Source organism: Dendropsophus ebraccatus, chromosome 8 (assembly GCF_027789765.1).
Source record: "Dendropsophus ebraccatus isolate aDenEbr1 chromosome 8, aDenEbr1.pat, whole genome shotgun sequence".
In the NCBI taxonomy this organism is placed as follows: domain Eukaryota; kingdom Metazoa; phylum Chordata; class Amphibia; order Anura; family Hylidae; genus Dendropsophus; species Dendropsophus ebraccatus.
In genome coordinates this window covers 101664443-101686580 of record NC_091461.1, presented here as the reverse complement: position 1 = coordinate 101686580, position 22138 = coordinate 101664443, and the positions used below count along the sequence as shown (strand labels likewise).

The 22138-nt window shown below is 50.3% G+C and overlaps 1 protein-coding gene across 5 annotated transcripts in view; it reads left to right on the top strand.

Annotated features, from left to right (window-relative positions):
- The window catches only part of ST3GAL3 (ST3 beta-galactoside alpha-2,3-sialyltransferase 3), a 184037-nt gene that overhangs the window by 9781 nt on the left and 152118 nt on the right, over positions 1–22138 (top strand). For 3 of the 5 annotated variants that reach the window (XM_069981271.1, XM_069981269.1, XM_069981270.1), the window contains exon 1: positions 5476–5702. The exons of 1 other annotated variant lie outside the window; for it this stretch is intronic. The gene's annotated coding sequence lies outside the window, so the exon portion shown is untranslated. Of the gene's footprint in view, positions 1–5474; positions 5703–22138 lie in introns of those variants that run through there. One more of the 5 variants, XM_069981267.1, reaches the window with a different exon arrangement.

Below are 22138 nucleotides of genomic sequence, written 5' to 3'. Positions count from 1 at the left end.
CCCACCAATCCCATCCCTCCTCCCCATTATGCCACCAAACCCATCCCTCCTCCCCCACTATCCCGCCAAACCCATCCTTCCTCCCCATTATCCCACCAAACCCATCCCTCCCCCTTTTATCCGCCAAACCCATCCCTCCTCCCCCACTATCCCGCCAAACCCATCCCTCCTCCCCCTATTATACCACCAAACCCATCCCTCCTCCACCTATTATGCGCCAAACCCATCCCTCCTCCCCCTATTATCCCCCAAACCCATCCCTCCTCCTCATTATCCCATCAAACCCATCCCTCCTCCACCTATTATCCGCCAAACCCATCCCTCCTTCCCCTATTATCCGCCAAACCCATCCCTCCTCCACCTATTATCCGCCAAACCCATCCCTCCTCCACCTATTATCCGCCGAACCCATCCCTCCTCCACCTATTATCCGCCAAACCCATCCCTCCTCTCCCTATTATCCGCTAAACCCATCCCTCCTCTCCCTATTATCCGCCAAACCCATCCCTCCTCTCCCTATTATCCGCCAATCCCATCCTTTGTCCAGACCCCTTAACCAACGGGAAAAAGCCTAAAAACATACAGAAAACCCATCCCTCCTCCACCTATTATCCGCCGAACCCATCCCTCCTCCACCTATTATCCGCCAAACCCATCCCTCCTCTCCCTATTATACCACCAAACCCATCCCTCCTCCACCTATTATGCGCCAAACCCATCCCTCCTCCTCATTATCCCATCAAACCCATCCCTCCTCCACCTATTATCCGCCAAACCCATCCCTCCTTCCCCTATTATCCGCCAAACCCATCCCTCCTCCACCTATTATCCGCCAAACCCATCCCTCCTCCACCTATTATCCGCCGAACCCATCCCTCCTCCACCTATTATCCGCCAAACCCATCCCTCCTCTCCCTATTATCCGCTAAACCCATCCCTCCTCTCCCTATTATCCGCCAAACCCATCCCTCCTCTCCCTATTATCCGCCAATCCCATCCTTTGTCCAGACCCCTTAACCAACGGGAAAAAGCCTAAAAACATACAGAAATCTAGAAACTACAAAGTGCAACCATGTTACTTATTCTAATGGACCCATTGACATTGTTGGTGAGAAAAGTCATGATTGTGCCTCCTACAGTCAGGAGTAGATACATCCCTTCTGCCTATATACATTTACCCAGTGGAGTAGGGGGCAGAGATGAGGGGTATGATGGCTGCAGCGGCTTCCTGGGGTATGTATGGATGTGACCAATACGGGATTTAGTCAGGATTGGTGGGATAATGGGTTTGTTTGGTCTTTTGGTTGAAAAAAGTTTCAATAAAAGTGGTCTGTAAAGGTGGTTCACAGAAGCGCCAGCCGGTGCGAAACAGACTGTTACCACTGCTGGCAGCGTCTCACTCTGCTACCTGTGTGTGTTTGCTCATTAAATAAAGGGAGCTGTTTATTCCTGAGGGTGAGGGTGCAGCCGCAGCTCCTTTATCTACTGACCTGGCATATGCACCACCACCCTGCTGTTCCCGGAGGTTGTTACACTGTAAGCTGCACCTATTACATGGTACACCAGTGCCGCCCATATCCTGTGTGCTCTTATATACAGTACAATGAAAAGTTCCAATAAAAAATTTACTTATTAAACAAAACAGGTAACCAGGTGCCACCAGGGGCATAAGTGGTGAAGACATGGGGGTATGTACGCTGGGGGCTCGGTGCCCGCATCACCAGGGTAGTAAAATTCAGGCAGCAAACAGAATATTTCCCCCAGCTAAAGGAGCTTTGGGTGCTGCAGGTCATCGCGCTTGGAGGGTCGCAGTGGTCAGACCCTACTCATCGGATGGTATACTGAATCAAGCAAGACCCCTTTAAGGCTAGGGGAAGTGCTGTAAAAAGAGCGCTATCCCTGCAGAAGGTAACGTTGTGGATAAAGACAACGTGAGACAGCTGCTCCAAATTAGAAGATTATTAGTATTCAAACAAGATCACAATAAAGTGACATACAGACGTGGCAAGTCAGCGCGCTACAATCAGATAACAATACTGGGTCTTTATCATGTTTTAAATGTCCATGTGATGTGTTTGCACCAATCCTGGAGCTTGAATAATGGGCAGCGAGTACATTTTCTTATCTTCCACCATATTGAGATGTACGTGCACAGTTCTTGGGCTCGGCATCACAGGGTGGCTGACACAGCATATGTTTTGCAAAAATACTTACTTTTTGTGCTTACAACTAAATATCATCTAAGCAGAAATCTATTGTTTCATTCTACTCTAAGCATCAAATTGATATTAGAAACAGGGCAAGATGGCTGGATTGCCTTTATTTCTTTAACAGTAACGTCATCTTTGGTGAGTGCACTATGGCCGCACACACTACTATAGCACACATCCAGCTACAGCAAGTCTATGGGAACAAACAGGGAGATTTACCAAACATGGTGTAAAGTGAAACTGGCTCAGTTGCCCCTAGCAACCAATCAGATCCCACCTTTCATTTTCCAAAGAGTCTGTGAGGAATGAAAGGTGGAATCTGATTAGTTGCTAGGGGCAACTGAGCCACTTTCACTTTACACCATGTTTGATAAATCTATACAGCGGGATTCAATGTAATGAAAGGCAAACCCAGTGTGAATGCGGCCGTACTGCTGTTCCTCCTCCTCCCAGGCCTGGCATGCTGTGCCCCCTCCTCTCTCAGGCCTGGCATGCTGTGCCCTTCCTCTTTCAGGCTAGCATGCTGTGCCCCCTCCCCTCTCAGGCCTGGCATGCTGTACCCCCTCCTCTCTTAGGCCTGGCATGCTGTGCCCCCTTCTCTCTCTCGCCTGGCATGCTGTGCCCCCTCCTCTCAGGCTTGGCATGCTGTGCCCCCCTCTCTCTCTCGCCTGGCATGCCGTGCCCCCTTCTCTCTCTCGCCTGGCATGCTGTGCCCCCTTCTCTCTCTCGCCTGGCATGCTGTGCCCCCTTCTCTCTCTCGCCTGGCATGCTGTGCCCCCTCCTCTCAGGCTTGGCATGCTGTGCCCCCTCCTCTCTCTCACCTGGCATGCTGTGCCCCCTCCTCCCAGGCCTGGCATGCTGTGCCCCCTCCTCTCTCCTGGCATGCTGTGCCCCCTCCTCTCTCAGGCCTGGCATGCTGTGCCCCTTCTCTCTCGCCTGGCATGATGTGCTCCCTCCTTCCAGGCCTGGCATGCTGTGCCCCCTCCTCCTAGGCCTGGCATGCTGTGCCCCTCCTCTCCCAGGTCTGGCATGCTGTGCCCCCTTCTTCCAGGCCTGGAAGGCTGTGCCCCCTCCTCCCAGGCCTGGCATGCTGTGCCCTCCTCTCCCAGGTCTGGCATGCTGTGCCCCCTCCTCTCTTAGGCCTGGCATGCTGTGCCCCCTCCTCTCTTAGGCCTGGCATGATGTGCCCCCTTCTCTCTCTCGCCTGGCATGCTGTGCCCCCTCCTCTCAGGCTTGGCATGCTGTGCCCCCTTCTCTCTCTCACCTGGCATGCTGTGCCCCCTCCTCCCAGGCCTGGCATGCTGTGCCCCCTCCTCCCAGGCCTGGCATGCTGTGCCCCCTCCTCTCAGACCTGGCATGCTGTACCCCCTCCTCTCAGGCCTGCCATGCTGTGCCCCCTCCTCCCAGGCCTGGCATGCTGTGCCCCCTCCTCTCTCAGGCCTGGCATGCTGTGCCCCCTCCTCTCTCAGGCCTGGCATGCTGTGCCCCCTCCTCCCAGGCCTGGCATGCTGTGCCCCCTCCTCTCTCAGGCCTGGCATGCTGTGTCCCCTTCTCTCTCACCTGGCATGCTGTGCCCCTTCCTCTCTAGCCTGGCATGCTGTGCCCCCTCCCCTCTAGCCTGGCATGCTGTGCCCCCTCCTCTCTCAGGCCTGGCATGCTGTGCCCCCTCCTCCCAGGCCTGGCATGCTGTGCCCCCTCCTCTCTCAAGCCTGGCATGATGTGCTCCCTCCTCCCAGGCCGTCATACATGTCTCCCCCCTCTACTCTCGGATGCAGCCCCCGCAGTCTCTGGCCCCGGGGCATCAGCAGGCACAGGGGTATCGGGGCAGCAGCTGGCAAAGGGTATCGGGGCAGCAGCAGGCACAAGGGTATCGGGCAGCAGCAGGCACAGGGGTATGCGGGACGCAGCTGGCACAGGGGTATCAGGGCAGCAGCAGGCACAGGGGTATCGGGGCAGCAGCTGGCACAGGGGTATCTAAACCTGAAGACGCACCATTGTGCGGGAGTGCGGTTTCGGCTACATGCATTTCTTTACATGTAGAACATTGTCTGGATCACATTTTTATGGTTTTTAATTGCTTAAAACATAAATTTCCACATTGAATAAATGATTAGAGCCGTCTGCATATTGTCTGAGGGAATTCTCACCACAGGATTGGTAGATTGGTAGGTAATAGCTCCGGGTGTCACAGCCACACCAGACCTGATCATACCTTCCCCCACCCCCCTCAAAAAGTCACCAGATTTAATGGCAAGTCTGACCAGGAGGTGGGAGACTAAAAAATGAAACCCCCCAAAAAATTAGTTTTTCCACCTGGTCCCTGGTGCTGCCCCCCTCCAAGGTGCTGCCCTAGGCACCGGACCACGGGTGCCTAGTGGTAAATACGGCCCTGGGTATCGGGGCAGCAGCAGGCACAGCGATATGGGGGCAGCAGCAGGCACAGGGGTATCGGGGCAGCAGCAGGCACAGGGGTATCGGGGCAGCAGCTGGCACAGGGTTATGGAGGGCAGCAGCAGGCACAGGGGTATCGGGGCAGCAGCAGGCACAGGGGTATCGGGGCAGCAGCTGGCACAGGGTTATGGGGGCAGCAGCAGGCACAGGGGTATCGGGGCAGCAGCAGGCACAGGGTTATGGGGGCAGCAGCAGGCACAGGGGTATCGGGGCAGCAGCTGGCACAGGGGTATCGGGGCAGCAGCTGGCACAGGGGTATCGGGGCAGCAGCAGGCACAGGGGTATCGGGGCAGCAGCAGGCACAGGGGTATCGGGGCAGCAGCAGGCACAGGGTTATGGGGGCAGCAGCTGGCACAGGGGTATGGGGGCAGCAGCAGGCACAGGGTTATCGGGGCAGCAGCAGGCACAGGGGTATCGGGGCAGCAGCAGGCACAGGGGTATCGGGGCAGCAGCAGGCACAGGGGTATCGGGGCAGCAGCTGGCACAGGGGTATCGGGGCAGCAGCTGGCACAGGGGTATGGGGGCAGCAGCAGCAGCAGGCACAGGGGTATGGGGGCAGCAGCAGCAGGCACAGGGGTATAGGGGCAGCAGCTGGCACAGGGGTATCGGGGCAGCAGCAGGCACAGGGGTATGGGGGCAGCAGCAGCAGGCACAGGGGTATAGGGGCAGCAGCTGGCACAGGGTTATGAGGGTATCAGCGGGCGCAGGCCGGGCACTGGTGGGTTAATGGCTGTGCCCCCTCCCCCGCCTGTGATTGGTGCTCGGCTCTCATTGGTGGTCTCCGCTCCCCTCCTATACGGCTGCCATGCTCCTGCCATTGGCGGCTGCCTCCGGTGCCCGGGCCGCTCATTGGCGGCCATTGTGGGGGTCGTGCAGGCGCAGTCTCCGCTCCGGTTAGTCGGCCAGTGACAGCCGCGGACCCCGGGGGCTTCATCCATCCGGCCCAGCATGGCGCCCCCCGGCCACAGCTCAGGCCAGGAGGCCTCCCCGGGACCCTCCGCCGCCCCGACCACCCGCTGACCCCGCCGCCGGGCCGGACAGGTACCGCAAGAGGTTCCGCAGCATCCCTGCGCTGCAATGCTCTGCAGAGGATGATGCTGGGGGATACTGAGGATGCTGGGCTCATCCCCTCCCCCTCATCCCTGCAGAGCATCTCTCCTGCTGCACTGCAGAGCCTGAGGGGTGGCTGCAGATTATTACACCCAGATCTACAGAGCCTGATGGGTAGCTGCAGATTATTACACCCAGATCTACAGAGCCTGATGGGTAACTGCAGATTATTACACCCAGATCTGCAGATCCTGAGGGGTGACTGCAGATTATCGCACCCAGATCTACAGAGCCTGATGGGTGACTGCAGATTATTACACTCAGATCTGCAGAGCCTGAGGGGTGACTGCAGATTATCGCACCCAGATCTGCAGAGCCGGAGGGGTGACTGCAGATTATCGCACCCAGATCTGCAGAGCCTGAGGGGTGACTGCAGATTATCGCACCCAGATCTGCAGAGCCTGAGGGGTGACTGCAGATTATCACACCCAGATCTGCAGATCCTGAGGGGTGACTGCAGATTATCGCACCCAGATCTGCAGAGCCTGAGGGGTGACTGCAGATTATTACACCCAGATCTGCAGAGCCTGAGGGGTGACTGCAGATTATTACACCCAGATCTGCAGAGCCAGAGGGGTGACTGCAGCTTATTACACCCAGATCTGCAGATTCTGAGGGGTGACTGCAGCTTATTACACCCAGATCTGCAGATTCTGAGGGGTGATGCAGATTATTACACCCAGATCTGCAGATTCTGAGGGGTGATGCAGATTATTACACCCAGATCTGCAGAGCCTGAGGGGTGACTGCAGATTATTACACCCAGATCTGCAGAGCCTGAGGGGTGACTGCAGATTATTACACCCAGATCTGCAGAGCCTGAGGGGTGACTGCCGATTATTACACCCAGATCTGCAGAGCCTGAGGGGTGACTGCCGATTATTACACCCAGATCTGCAGAGCCTGAGGGGTAAATGCAGATTATTACACCCAGATCTGCAGATCCTTATGGGTGACTGCTGATTATTACACCCAGATCTGCAGAGCCTGAGGGGTGACTGCAGATTATTACACCCAGATCTGCAGAGCCTAAGGGGTGACTGCAGATTATCGCACCCAGATCTGCAGATCCTGAGGGGTGACTGCAGATTATTACACCCAGATCTGCAGAGCCTGAGGGGTGACTGCAGATTATCGCACCCAGATCTGCAGATCCTGAGGGGTGACTGCAGACTATTACACCCAGATCTGCAGAGCCGGAGGGGTGACTGCAGATTATTGTGCATGCACATATGAAGTGACAGCAGACTATCTCACCCAGACCTGCAGAGCATGAGGGTTAACTGCAGATTATTGCTTACAGACTGTCACAGCATATGGAGTGACTGCAGATTATTGCGCATCGACACGCAGAGCATGTGCAGTGACTGCAGACTATCTCACCCAGACCTGCAGAGCATATGGAGTGACTGCAGATTATTACACATGCAGAGCTTCTCAGGGCAGGACGTGCAGGAGTGTTGGCCCTGAGGATGGAGGATGTTGTCTGGGAAGCTGAGATATGGGGAGCTGTTTGATGGGGTCCTCCCCTGTACCTGTTAGTGACATGAAGGGGGGCTCTGGGATTTATTTTCTTTGCCGGGTGAGTTATTCCCGGACCCTGTGATGCATCAGGAAAAAAGAAAGTTCCCATAGACAGAGCAGAGACCACCACAATGGCCCTACAGTGTGGGGACCCTGAAAACAGCACCACCTATCTCAGCTTACTTTGAGTCTAATCTGACCGAAAATTTAAAGGGAATCTCTCATTACTTTTATTCTGCTCAAACCAGGAGTCATGGGGGCGGTGCCCTTCGGCTTCTCCCCGCCCACCAGCCTGGATTGATGGATGTCTGTGTATCCATACCAGGAGAGAGAGAGATCAGTCTGAGCTGGTGGGATGGGGAGATACAGCTGACGGTTTGGACTGAGTTCTATGGATGAGGCAGTGATGGGGTACTGGGGATGTCAGCCTGCAGGGGGCGCTGTGTCTGATTAATATGCCATCACCATTAATGAGTATTCTCTATATTATTCACACTGGAGCCGGGCAGACATGGTAAAGCGTAACTGCAGGAAAAAAACTATGCCCAACCTCTCCTTGCAAACTGTATATGACGTCCCCACATCTGTATGTCCCTCCGGGGCCCCAGGACTACTAGAAATACTGTCTGCAGTTTCTGCTAGCATTGTATACAGGATCCTATAGAGAAGACATGGCATCTTTAGGGTTAGAAGCGATGGAGAAAATATATAGCTGCCTTATGCTGGTGTCTCTGCTTTGGATCTGCACAAGGATTGGCGCCTGTTAGGGGAATCTGTTAGCTCTATATCATGCTCAGAGATCAAGAGTCAGAAAGGCTGTGCTGAGCCGCAGCATGCAGCCTCCTCCCACCCCCTCCCTTCCCTGCCTTAAAGGGGTTTTTCTTTCCAATCAACTGATATCAAACAGTTATATAGATTTGTAATTTACTTCTATTAAAAAATCTCAAGTCTTCCCATACTTATTAGCTGCTATATGTCCTGCAGGAAATTAAAAATTTATTTTCAGTCTTACATAGTGCTCTCTGCTGACATCTCTGGCTGAGACTCGGTTTTCTATGAATCCCCATAGAAAACCTCTCTGCTCTGGACAGTTCCTATCTCAGCCAGAGAAGTCAGCAGAGAGCACTGTGTCAGACTGAATATAAAACAACATTTCATGCAGGACATACAGCAGCAGATAAGTATGGGAAGACTTAAGATTTTTTAATAGAAGTAAATTACAAATTTATATAACTTTCTCACACCAGGTGATTGGAAAGAAAAAGATTTTCGCTGGACAACCCCTTTAGTTGACATACACAGTAGGAGGGTGGGGGAGGGAGGAAGCTGCATGCTGTGGCTCAGCTAAGCCTTTTTGACACATGAGCTCTGAGCATGATATAGAGCTGACAGATTCCCTTAAGGGTGCCTTCACACCTACCGACTTGCAGCGTTAATAACGCTGCGAGTAGGCTAGGTCCTGGCAGATCGCTGTCATTTCATACACGCAGCGGTCTGAACGACCGCTGCTTGTATGTAAATCTGCCGGCCGCTTAACCCCTACTGATGCCGCCCGCCTCCCGCTCTGTATACATACTTCCTTGCTCCACGGGGTCCCGGCGTCCTGCTCTCCCGCCCCGCCAATCAGTGGCTGCGGCAGGGCAACACACTGATTGGCCGGGCGCGAGAGCAGGACGCCGTGGAGCGAGAGCAGGACCCCGTGGAGCGAGGACAGGTAATGTATACAGAGCGGGAGGCGGGCAGCATCAGGAGGGGTTAAGCGGCCGGCAGATTTACATACACGCAGCGGTCGTTCAGACCGCTGCGTGTATGTACTGACAGTGATCTGCCAGGATCTAGCCGACTCGCAGCGTTATTAACGCTACAAGTCGGTAGGTGTGAAGGCACCCTTAGGGTACAAACCCACTTGACGTATTTGCTGTGTGAATCAGTCTTAAAAATAAGCAGGCAAAACGCAGGTTGGCTTTATACAATTGTTCTGTGTTAAAATAAGCAATTGCATATTTTTGAAGCGTGAAGCTACATGCGTTTTTCGCACAGGTTGTTAACAACTGATGCTTTGCTAACAACAAGCTTCACGCTTCAAAAAGACGCAATTGCGTTTTTTAACGCAGAACAATCGTATAAAGCCAACCTGCGTTTTGCCTGCTTATTTTTAAGACTGATTCACGCAGCAAATACATCAAGTGGGTTTGTACCCTTAATCTGCATGTGGCTACTCTGCAGCTTTTTCCTACGTATTTTCCATGACCCGGATTAAAATCTGCAATGGCCTTCCTCTCACTCGTGTGCCTTACACATGGATGAGTGTAGATTGAGGCATGGAATCCACACTGACATGCTCAGATCCTGAATGTGTGAACGAGGCCTAAGGGGACAGATTCCTCCCATGCATGTGAATGGGAAGCATCTGCCACATTGGTTTCTGTAAAGGCCCTATTCCACGGAACGATTATCGTTCGTATTCGGCCGATATCGGCCGCTACGGACGATAATCGTCCCGTGGAATAAAGTGCAACGATCAGCCGACATCGTTCATGTCGGCTGATCGTTGCAGTCGCTTGTTTTTCAACATGTTGAAAAACAAGCGACTGATATAGCAGCGATCTGCTGCCGTCACTCCATTGAATAGGAGCGTTGGCAGCAGACGCTGCTATATCATACGGGCTGCCCGAACGATCAGCGATCACCCGGGCAGCCCCCTTGCAGCTACCCGCCGCCCCCTCCCGACGCTGAATAGCGGCGGCAGCGAGCGGGGAACGAGGAGCAAACGAGCGCTTGTTTGCTCCTCTAACGACCCGTGTAATAGGCCCGTAAGTCCCATCCAATATAAGGGAACAGATCTGCTGTGTGTGTGAACATTACCTTATGGTAAATTTACCTGGGATGGAAAAGATGCAGATTACCAAACCAGGATGCGATTTCGTTGGTCGCATTTTACCCGTGGACTATTGAATTGTGCTGCGGACATGATGCTGATTTTCGCGATCTGCACTGAACCCGCAGCAGAATCTGCATGTCGCATTGGTGGACTTTGCTGCTTATTTGTGGTGAAATCCATAATGGGTTAAGCTTCTCCCTCCTCGGTGTATGCCGGTCATGGGGATAGCATGTGGCACTGCTATTACTGAAGGTGATTGCCGCCAGTCTCCATGGTTACTGCCATGGTCGCATTCATGATAAACGATTATATAACCTCCGGAGATTTGTTTACGTCGCCTTCCAGATATATGTAAATCAAGTTTTATAATTCTCACCATTTTCAAGCTGTCTGTTTGCTGTCAGTGAATGTAGACTTTTTTTTTTGGGGGGGGGGGGCTTTCGAAACCTTCCAGATCATGTGCAGATACACTATAGGGCCATGTTCACACAACATATGTTTTGTATAAATCACGGCTGTCGTTGCAGTAATATACACATAGTATATGCTCCGGCCGGGATTCTAACCAGCCGCATGAAAAACTGACACGTCAGTTTTCTGCTGCTGCTATTCATTAACTAGCGGGCACACAGACATGTCAGTTCACACAATGGAGTGTGCGGCTCCGGCCGAACCCTCTATTGTGTGCAGCGCTGAATTAGGATGTGGACGCACATGGGTGCGCCCATATCCAAATGAATCAGAAATGACTATTATCCATCCGGTACCGCAGTACCGGCTGGGATGATCTTCAGTACCACCGGCCGTTCTGTGACCCAGCTAGGTCACAGAATGGCCAGTGTTATACCATGTGTGAACAAGGCCTAAGGGTATGTTCACACTGAGTAAACAGGTGGAATTCCACAGCGGAGCCCCTGCCATGGAATCTCGTCTGCCTCAGTGTGTCAGTGGGATTGCTTGCACACCTCTGCTCTCTGCTGCTCTCTGTAGCCCTGCCCCAAAGTGCTCCAAATAGCTTTAACAGATGCAGGATTACACTACAAACTGCACAGGAATGGCGCCGAGGATGAAGGTAAGAGACGTACCTTCATCCTCACTGCCGAATGCATTTAAAGGGGTTGTCCAGTGCTACAAAAACATGGCCACTTTCTTCCAGAGACATCCCCGCTCTTGTATCCAGCTTGGGTGGGGTTTCGCTGCTCAGTTCCATTGAAGTGAATGGAGCTAAATTCCAAATCGCACCTGAACTGGAGACAAGAGTCATGTTGTCTCTGAAAGAAAGTGGCCATGTTTTTGTAGCACTGGATACCCCCTTTAAATGCCCTTTAAGTGTTGCAGAACATTATATGAAAACCTCACAGCTTTATATTCTACAATGAATAAACGTTGTGTAAATCGGTAATCCCTGGTGACGGCATCTATCACAGTATCGGCTGGGCTAATGTTTCCACGTATTTTAGTGCATTTTGCCCTTTATCCCTATGCATCCTGATCTATGGGGGCAAATCTTTCAGTCTGTGGGGGCCATTGGGCAGTTACTTGAAAAGTTTAGCTAAGTCTCGTATTCGCCCACGTCCTCTCCTCCACCATCAGCAATGCCTTCTTCGTGCTTCATACATATTTAACAGGTTGTGATTCCTCGTCCTGTTATTTGTCCTTGAGGAAGTCTCCAATAATTTATTCTGACTCCGGCCCGGCCGATATAACTCACTGCCGACAGCTCTGGGAGCGTTCCAGACGCTGCTCTGATAGACTCCCATCCACATCTGCCACCCAAGCACTGTTCACGGCCCTGAATGTCAGATCCAATGTCACTGTCCATCATGTCCGGAGAGTATAAAAGGGCAGGATCCTAGTGAGGCCTGAGCTGCATGTATCAGGGTGCAGGGGAGGCCTGGACCTTGTGGTAACCCCCCAGTAGTCTCCGCCGGTGACCACACTCACCGAGTGTGGTCATTCCTGGGAACAGAACTTCTCATCCCTGTCAGAAGCCGCTGCTCCACATCCCTGAATGTCCCCATTGTTGGATACGCGGCGCTCCCTGTCCCACAGATCAATACAAATCTCTGCTTTCTTTCACGCAGTGGACTTCTGTTGTCTCCTGTTACTTATAGACCTGATAATGGTGGAATATAACCTGCCCCAGGTCTGTGTCTCAAGGAGGACAATGCAATAGCTCCATCTGTTTGTTATGAATCCCACGTCTTATCGTTGTATCCCAGGCTGCAGCCATATGGATTTCTATTGACACTTAAGTAGGAGGAGAAGCCAGCTGCTTCCTCCCTCACTGCTGACGTTATTGAACTACATTTCCCAGTATTCCTAGGGTGTATTGGGGAGTTCTCTGGGTGACAGAGAGATTATGACATCATTTTGCTACTTCCTGTCCCACAATCTGAGGGTAGGAGAATTCTTGAGCACGGGCAGCAGAGCGTATAGTATGGATATGGAGGGACCAAGCTGTATAATCGTGTATACTGTAATAGTGATTCAGTCTGCAGAACTAACGTCTGGGCCTGTTGTTAGTGGCACTCATTTATTTCCATGATAGCTTGATGTCTGTGGAATATTAAAGAGGCATTGTAGCATTTATTTATTTTTTCTTATATAGTACAATGGCAATTATTGGAGAATAATGTGGAGGCTCTTGTGTATACCTCTTTTTGGAGATGTACCATTTATGAATTGTCATCTTGATTCCTTTCTCTCCGATATGGCTCTCCTAGTGCAGCCTACGTTATCCATGATGCCTCTGCAAAAGCAGAGGGGCAGAGTTTTATATGATTGCATTGGCTCTGCTATAAGACCTAAGTAACAGATCAGTTATAAAGAATATCAGTCTCCTGGCTTGCTGTGGAGTCTCAGTGTATTCCTATGTGATGCAGCTTCATTACGTCTCCCTGTGATAGATAAGTTACTAAGAACGGCTGTCCTGTAACTTACACTATAAAGCAGGGGTGGGGAACCTTTTCCATGTCGAGGGCCGGTCGGGCATTAATAAAATCATTCGAGGGCCGCATACTGTGTGCGGCAGTTAGTAGCGTGGGTTTGCAGCACCCGGGGCAAGGCAAAGTATTGTTCCCCTAGTGCCCCTGCTATTGTAGTTAACCCCCAGTGATGCCCCTGCTATTGTAGTTAACCCCCAGTGATGCCCCTGCTATTGTAGTTAACCCCCCCCAGTGATGCCCCTTGTAGTCTAGTTAACCCCCAAGTCATGTCCCTGGTAGGCCTAGTTAACCCCCCAGTGATGCCTCTGGTAGGCCTAGTTAACCCCCATCAGTCATGTCCCTGGTAGCCTAGTTAACCCCCATCAGGCATGTCCCTGGTGGCCTAGTTAACCCCCATCAGGCATGTCCCTGGTGGCCTAGTTAACCCCCATCAGGCATGTCCCTGGTGGCCTAGTTAACCCCCATCAGGCATGTCCCTGGTGGCCTAGTTAACCCCCATCAGGCATGTCCCTGGTGGCCTAGTTAACCCCCATCAGGCATGTCCCTGGTGGCCTAGTTAACCCCCATCAGGCATGTCCCTGGTGGCCTAGTTAACCCCCATCAGGCATGTCCCTGGTGGCCTAGTTAACCCCCATCAGGCATGTCCCTGGTGGCCTAGTTAACCCCCAAATAAAAAAAATAAACATCCCACTCACCTTACCTCCGCTCCCACGCTGCCCATGTCCTCTTCTGTCCCAGGTCCTCTGTGCCGGTCTTCTCCTGCAGGCGGCGTGCGATGAAATGACGTCATCGCGCGGCCCGCAGGAGACTGAAGACACGCGCCGCTCTGCTGGGGAAGAAGCCGGCATAGACAGCATCCTCCTGTGTCCGGCAGCTGTCACAGACACCGGAGGATGCTGTGTATGCCGGCTCCTTCCTCCTCCAGAGCGGCGCGCATCACAGGGGAGCTGCCGGCCGCGGGCCGCATCGGGAGGTCTCAGGGGCCGTTCCCCACCCCTGCTATAAAGTCTCAGTGTTTTCCTATGTGATGCAGCTTCATTACGTCTCCCTGTGATAGATAAGTTACTAAGAACGGCTGTCCTGTAACTCACACTATAAAGTCTCAGTGTATTCCTATGTGATGCAGCTTCATTATGTCTCCCTGTGATAGATAAGTTACTAAGAACGGCTGTCCTGTAACTCACACTATAAAGTCTCAGTGTTTTCCTATGCGGTGCAGCTGTAGCCCTTATTCTTTATAATGGATAAGTAACCTAGAACATTTGTCCTGTAACTCACACCATAGAGTCTGTATTCATCTGAGGTGCAGCTTCAGTGTTTGCCTTTGTGATAGGTTCCTCCCTGTCAATTCCTACCACCATGGGGGAGAAGGATTAGTGCCTTGCTAAATATCAGAATACACAGGAGCTTTGCAGATTGCTGAGGTCGTACTAGGGGGATATACAGCTTATTGAGAAAGGTGGAGCTTGGTAGATATGGGAGGGCACAAAGAAATGTAAGGTGGGGATTTGATAGGTGACTATGTAATCTTGTAGTTCACAGGAAATTGACCACACAGGAGAGACCAGTCTTCTGTCGGTATAGGGAAGTATGTAATTTACTGAGGGTCTGAGCAGTGATTTACAACATAAAGCCATGTTCATATTGCGTAAAACACCGGCCGTTCTGTGACTGGTGATACTGATGATCACCCTGGTCATTACTGATCTTCATTTCTGGTGAATTCTGGTGAACCCTTGTGCGCCCGCATCCCAATTCACCGCTGCACACAATGGAGTGTGCAGCCGGAGCCACATGCTCCATTGTGTAAACTGACATGTCTGTGCGGCCGCTATTCAATGAATAGTGGCTGCAGGAAACTGACATGGCAGTTTTTCGTGAGGTACATTGTATTTGAATAAATGAAATTCCCAGCCGGAGCGTATACTATGGTGGGGGACATTTATTAAGTCTGGTGTTTTCTGCGGTGGACTTAAAAATGTCCCCGCAGCTCCGACAGTACGGAGATTTATGTAGAGGCGAACTGCCTCTATGTAAATCCTGTGTGCACCAGTGCGCACGCCAGGAAACCTACGCCAGCTCAGAGCTGAAGTCTGTTTCCTGACTATTTAATACTTAAAAAAATGATGAATTGAGCGGACTCCGTGTTTATTCGCAACTGGCCACTTTCTGACAAAAAAATACACTTTTTTCAGTGACAAATGTCCCCCTATGTGTATACGCTCTGGCCGGGACTCCATTCATTCAAATACAACGTATGTTTAGCATAAATCACAGCCGTTGTTGCAAATTGCACTAAAGCCCTGATTTATGCTAAACATAAGTTGTGTGAACATGGCCTAATATTATATGTCACATCAGAAAAAAACCCATCATGAATGGATAAGAACATCTCGCATCCTACTCATTATGGGTGATAAATTATGTATTGGCTTAGGAAAAGAAGCACTTTTCAGAAATGAAGATTCTTTTAGGAAGAGGAATTTGTGATATTGAAAATTTCAGTACTGCATCCGAATGATAAAAAAAAAAATTAAACTTGCTGTGCTTATAAAAAAACACAGAAAGGTAGAAATGTGTCTGAATGCTCAGCAGTTGATGTCGGTGTGGCATAGAAATAGCTCTTTTTCTTGATCTTACCTACCTGTGCTGCACCTAATAAAGATGTTCACAGTCATCTCTGTTAGAGAAGCGAGTGCTAAGTCTGTGGTTCTTACTCTTGGGGCTGATGATCTTTATTTTTTAAATGCTATATATATATATGGTCAGTCACATATCCTGCCATCCTGTATTTAGCCGCAGTTGTACAGTTCCTGGAGCTGCCCAGTAGTATCCATAGTACTGACACACGGCGAGGGGTTGCTGTTTATTCTCCTGCTATGGGTTTAGCCCGCTGGAGCTCCGCAATGATGTCAGATGAGGTTATAAATACTCTAACAGCCCTGACTTCATTGTCCCTAAACCACCAAGGACTCTGATTCAGCAGAAAAACTTTTTCAGTACAATTTCCTTATACTGAACTTTGCAGAAGTGTACCCCCCGCCACCATGCTCCATACTGTAAGGCGTCTCTATACATTTTAATATCAGGTGTTCATATAATGCCAGACCTCTGTCCACAACCGCTGCAGCGCGTACATCTTCTCCAGCCCCAGGATCCGCTAATTATAATATAAGTATTCGTTGGGTTAATGGGTGTCATCGCCCCCCGGCTGCAGGGAATAGATCTGTTTTATAAGTGTTATATCTGTGATGCTCAATGTGCAAATAACGTCTGAGAAAGTGTAAAAAACAGAAACTGGAATAAATTCATAACTTTAATGTTCCCCTGTGTGGGGGAAGTTGTTACATTGTATCCTATACGTGGTGTTGGGGGGGGGGGGGGGGGGGGGGGGGGGGAGGTGTGAATGATGCAAGTGGCAGTGACATCATCTGATTTGTGCATCGCTTCTACTCAGCTTTATGGCTGCCGGAGCTGCAAGCCTTTAGTGCACAGGTGTCAGACCTGCCGCCCTCCAGCTCCCGCATGAATTCTTATTCCAATTTGACATCCTAACTTAGGAACGTACAGGAATAATGACAGATGCATATACTCATTATTGTCATATGTGCTGCAGTGTAAAGTATGGGGGAAGCAGTGAAGCAGCAACCTGAACCTGTGAGGAGGCAGTAGGTGGACTTAAGACAACTTCTGACCCAGGACTCCTAGTGCAAGGAAGGTAAAGAGCGGCTGACACTGACAGTATATAGCAGGTAAGCTGCTTCTATGGTGACCCATAAAGCTGCCCACGGAGCAGCCCCCTCCCTAGTCTTGTGCTATCTGCATTATATAGTGTTATTATGGGATAGTTGTAGCGTGGCCCCTCAGAACAGCCCCCTCACTAGTCTTGTGCTATCTTCATTATATGATGTTATTATGGGATAGTTGTAGCGTGGCCCCTCAGAACAGCCCCCTCACTAGTCTTGTGCTATCTGCATTATATAGTGTTATTATGGGGTAGGTGGGGTGTGGCCCCTCGGAACAGCCCCCTCACTAGTCTTGTGCTATCTGCATTATATAGTGTTATTATGGGGTAGGTGTGGTGCGGCCCCTCAGAACAGCTCCCCTCACTAGTCTTGTGCTATGTGCATTATATAGTGTTATTATGGGGTAGGTGTGGTGTGGCCCCTCGGAGCAGCCCCCCTCACTAGTCTTGTGCTATGTGCATTATATAGTGTTATTATGGGGTAGGTGGGGTGTGGCCCCTCGTAGCAACCCCCTCTCTAGTCTTGTGCTATCTGCAGTATATAGTGTTAATATGGGGTAGGTGGGGTGTGACCCCTCGGAGCAGCCCCCTTTCTAGTCTTGTGCTATGTGCATTATATAGTGTTATTATGGGGTAGGTGTGGTGTGGCCCCTCGGAGCAGCTCCCTCACTAGTCTTGTGCTATGTGCATTATATAGTGTTATTATGGGGTAGGTGTGGTGTGGCCCCTCGGAGCAGCTCCCTCACTAGTCTTGTGCTATGTGCATTATATAGTGTTATTATGGGGTAGGTGTGGTGTGGCCCCTCGGAGCAGCCCCCTCACTAGTCTTGTGCTATGTGCATTATATAGTGTTATTATGGGGTAGGTGTGGTGTGGCCCCTCAGAGCAGCCCCCTCATTAGTCTGTCAGGTCGTTGTGCTGGGATGTGTGAATATTGTGTAGTGAGTAGTGAGTACTCAAGTCTTGGCCGCTATGGACTGCTTGAGGATGAATATAATGGGAGCAGCGACCCTGGTGTGGATTATATCATCTGGCATGAGATCGTTGCCCTCCGATCTGTGTGACTATGTGGGATGCTGGAAATATCTAGACTTTAGTTTTGCAGGGATTTGTTTTATTAGCAATTCTATTTAAATATGGCTTCTTATGCAATCATCTAAGAAGGAGGGGATGCAAGGAGCTTAGCTTCTCCACAGCACCAACCAATGGAGGGGGGGGGGGCAGATTTTATGCTGTGGAATTTATTCTTTTTTCAACTATATAGTTATGCTAATTTACACAGCAAAAAACTGCACCTACATCATTTACAGGGATGAGCAGGGAGGCAGTACTGTCTGTATCTACATCATTTACAGGTAGAAACAGGGATGCAGTACTTTCAGCACCTACATCATTTACATCCCATAAAGCTGCCCACGGAGCAGCCCCCTCCCTAGTCTTGTGCTATCTGCATTATATAGTGTTATTATTGGGTAGGTGCGGTGTGGCCCCTCGGAGCAGCCTAGTCTTGTGCTATCTTCATTATATGATGTTATTATGGGATAGTTGTAGCGTGGCCCCTCAGAACAGCCCCCTCACTAGTCTTGTGCTATCTGCATTATATAGTGTTATTATGGGGTAGGTGCGGCCCCTCGGAACAGCCCCCTCACTAGTCTTGTGCTATCTGCATTATATAGTGTTATTATGGGGTAGGTGTGGTGTGGCCCCTCGGAGCAACCCCCTCTCTAGTCTTGTGCTATCTGCAGTATATAGTGTTAATATGGGGTAGGTGGGGTGTGACCCCTCGGAGCAGCTCCCTCACTAGTCTTGTGCTATCTGCAGTATATAGTGTTAATATGGGGTAGGTGGGGTGTGACCCCTTGGAGCAGCCCCCTTTCTAGTCTTGTGCTATGTGCATTATATAGTGTTATTATGGGGTAGGTGTGGCGTGGCCCCTCGGAGCAGCTCCCTCACTAGTCTTGTGCTATCTGCAGTATATAGTGTTATTATGGGGTAGGTGTGGCCCCTCGGAGCAGCCCCCTCACTAGTCTTGTGCTATCTGCATTATATAGTGTTATTATGGGGTAGGTGTGGTGTGGCCTCTCGGAGCAGCCCCCTCACTAGTCTTGTGCTATCTGCATTATATATTGTTATTATGGGGTAGGTGGGGTGTGGCCCCTCGGAGCAGCCCCCTCACTAGTCTTGTGCTATGTGCATTATATAGTGTTATTATGGGGTAGGTGTGGTGTGGCCCCTCGGAGCAGCCCCCTCACTAGTCTTGTGCTATGTGCATTATATAGTGTTATTATGGGGTAGGTGTGGTGTGGCCCCTCGGAGCAGCTCCCTCACTAGTCTTGTGCTATGTGCATTATATAGTGTTATTATGGGGTAGGTGTGGTGTGGCCCCTTGGAGCAGCCCCCTCACTAGTCTTGTGCATTATATAGTGTTATTATGGGGTAGGTGTGGTGTGGCCCCTCGGAGCAGCTCCCTCACTAGTCTTGTGCTATGTGCATTATATAGTGTTATTATGGGGTAGGTGTGGTGTGGCCCCTCGGAGCAGCTCCCTCACTAGTCTTGTGCTATGTGCATTATATAGTGTTATTATGGGGTAGGTGTGGTGTGGCCCCTCAGAGCAGCCCCCTCATTAGTCTGTCAGGTCGTTGTGCTGGGATGTGTGAATATTGTGTAGTGAGTAGTGAGTACTCAAGTCTTGGCCGCTATGGACTGCTTGAGGATGAATATAATGGGAGCAGCGACCCTGGTGTGGATTATATCATCTGGCATGAGATCGGTGCCCTCCCGATCTGTATGACTATGTGGGATGCTGGAAATATCTAGACTTTAGTTTTGCAGGGATTTGTTTTATTAGCAATTCTATTTGAATATGGCTTCTTATGCAATCATCTAAGAAGGAGGGGATGCAAGGAGCTTAGCTTCTCCACAGCACCAACCAATGGAGGGGGGGGGGGGGCAGATTTTATGCTGTGGAATTTATTCTTTTTTCAACTATATAGTTATGCTAATTTACACAGCAAAAAACTGCACCTACATCATTTACAGGGATGAGCAGGGAGGCAGTACTGTCTGTATCTACATCATTTACAGGTAGAAACAGGGATGCAGTACTTTCAGCACCTACATCATTTACAGGGATAAGCAGGGAGGCAGTACTATCTATATCTGCATCATTTACAGGGAGAGAGGGGGGGGATACTGTTTGTACCTATATCATTTATAAGGAGGGACAGGGAGGCAGTACTATCTGTACCTACATCATTTACAAGGAGAAGCAGGAAGGCAGTACTATCTGTACCTACATCATTTACAAGGAGAAGCAGGAAGGCAGTACTATCTGTACCTACATCATTTACAAGGAGAAACGGGAAGGCAGTACTGTCTGTACATACATAATTTACAGGGAGAAACAGGGAGGCAGTACTATCTGTACCTATATCATTCACAGGTCGAATCACGAAGGCAGCACTATGTGTACTTACATCATTTACAGGGAGAAACAGCGAGGCAGTACGATTGGTACCTTCATCATTGTACCTATGTCATTTACTGGGACGGTCAGGAAGGCAGTGCTGTCTGTGCCTACATATATATGGAGAGATAGGGAGGCAGCACAGTCTGTGCCTAGATAATTTATAGGGAGACAGGGAGGCAGCCATGTTTTTACTCACTGCCTTTTTTTAAAGCAGGCTCATAGGGACTTGGAGAAAAGTAGTTTTTTCACATCATTATTTTCTTTACTGAGTCTCCCCCCCGCCCCCCTTCTGTACAGAGTATTTAGTATAGTAATAGAAAAGGAAAATGATTCCAAGGAACATATGATGGAGCTGATACTCTAAGGAAAGAATAAATAATTGCTTGCCGTTTGCAAACCGTTTGCTTAAGCGATTTTATCTGTACGTGTAGAAGGTCTGATCCTCGGGTGTCGTGTTATTTTGCACAGGAGGCAATGTTCTGTGCCTTCTTAACAAATAGCTGTAATAATTGCGGTCCCCGCAGGCTGTCTGGTAGCGGCGGCTGCGCGCTCACCTCCTGCCCTGTCAGGGAAGTCATCAAATGGAAATCCCGACACTCACCATATTCATCTCAAGATTTTATTAGGTTTCCAAAACCATAATGGTGTGAACAGCAGAACGCGTTTCGGCTATGCGCCTTTGTCAACTGCCAGTTGACAAAGGCGCATAGCCGAAACGCGTTCTGCTGTTCACACCATTATGGTTTTGGAAACCTAATAAAATCTTGAGATGAATATGGTGAGTGCCGGAATTTCCATTTGATGTATTACTTTGGGACTACGCTCCTTTCCTCGTGCACCATCAGTCCGCACGGAGTGCCGCTCTGATTCTTCTCCTGTCACGGAAGTCGTCTGCATCCTCAGCAGCTGCCACTCGCAGACACCTTTTTCCATGTCAGGGTTATGGGGGGAGGCGGGTAGCGGATTGCTTTATAGTCATTTTATATCATGTGTCTTGGCTTCACCTGAATGGGTGACGAGAGACCACGTGGTACCAACAGGTAACTGCCTCGTCTCAGGGCCTCTTCCTCTCTACAATTATTTGTGGCCATCTTGTAACCACTTTTCAGGGTCACTGTGTAGGGCGAAATGGCAAAAATTTGGCAATTGATCTAAGCCAATGGCTGCCTGGCCACGCCGGGAGTTGTACTTTTGCAGCAGCTGGAAAGGCACAGGTTGGCGATCACTGGTCTACACAATGCTCTGTGAGCTGAGCAGCATCTGTACAATCCTCTCTGGTTGTTTGCTACAGTGTATCAAGCGTGGAGTGCCTGCCGTTGATCTCAGAGATATATATATATATATAGTAGTATCCCTTTTGCAGCTGACATTGGAATTGGCTGTGTATGGGTTTTTAGTTAGTGAATAGTTAATAGATGTAAGTGTGTACATTAGAGATGAGCGAACCGGGTTCGGGTTCGAGTCCATCCAAACGTTCGGTATTTGATTAGCTGGGGCTGCTGAACTTGGATAAAGCTGTAAGGTTGTCTGGAAAACATGGATACAGCCAATGACTATATCCATGATTTCCACATAGCCTTAGGGCTTTATCCAAGTTCAGCAGCCACCGCTAATCAAATGCCGAAAGTTCGGGTTTGGATCGACTCGAGCATGCTCCAGGTTCACTCATCTCTAGTATATATATATATATATTTAAAGCTTTGGCTGCCCAGGCATTATCGGATTTGTAGTTTTGTAACAGCTGGAGGGCCGAAGGTTCCCCATCCCTGCTATAAATGATGGACGCCATTGACTTCTAT